Source organism: Micropterus dolomieu, linkage group LG13 (genome assembly GCF_021292245.1).
Source record: "Micropterus dolomieu isolate WLL.071019.BEF.003 ecotype Adirondacks linkage group LG13, ASM2129224v1, whole genome shotgun sequence".
NCBI lineage: Eukaryota > Metazoa > Chordata > Actinopteri > Centrarchiformes > Centrarchidae > Micropterus > Micropterus dolomieu.
The window spans coordinates 9023685-9024293 of NC_060162.1; the positions used below are offsets into that span (position 1 = coordinate 9023685).

General features: G+C 52.7%; 1 pseudogene; it reads right to left on the reverse strand.

The window, feature by feature from the left end:
• Positions 1-609, reverse strand: part of LOC123982196 — a 3188-nt pseudogene that overhangs the window by 1368 nt on the left and 1211 nt on the right.

Below are 609 nucleotides of genomic sequence, written 5' to 3' on the forward strand. Positions count from 1 at the left end.
CCCCCCTTCAGGGCTGTCAGCTCCCGTTCCCGCTGGTGTAGAATCTCTTCCTGGCGCTGACGTAACACGGCAGCCTCAGCCAACTCGGCCTGCAACATCATCACATCCGTCTGCAGTGTGTCTGAGTGAGGTGAGTTTTCTGAAACCCTCCTCAGCTCCTCCTGAAGCTCAGCCAGCAGATCTTCCTGTAGGTGCAGGCGAGACTCTGCCCCCTCTCTGACTATACGCTCCTCGGTCAGTTCATCATGGGCCTGCTGCAGTTCTTTCTTGCTGCGATTGAGTTGCTCCTGAAGCTCCTCGAGGTTCCCCACTTTAAAGCTCACATCAGATCCTCCCTTCTTAAAACTGTCGGTTGTGTCATTGACGAGGCTGACCTTTCTTTTGATAGGTCGCTCACTCTCACTTGGGCCCACTTTAAGGATGTTGTGAATAGTTTGCTTAACTTGAGCTTCCTCCCCATTGATGACCTCTGTGCTCTGACTCTGCAGAGGTATCTCAGGCTTTTTTGCTACAGCTGGAGCGGTGTCCTTGGCAACAAACTTCCCCGGTGACTTAAAACTCAGCTTGGACGTCTTGAGTGCTGTCACCTTGGAAACAGATGCAGGGCTT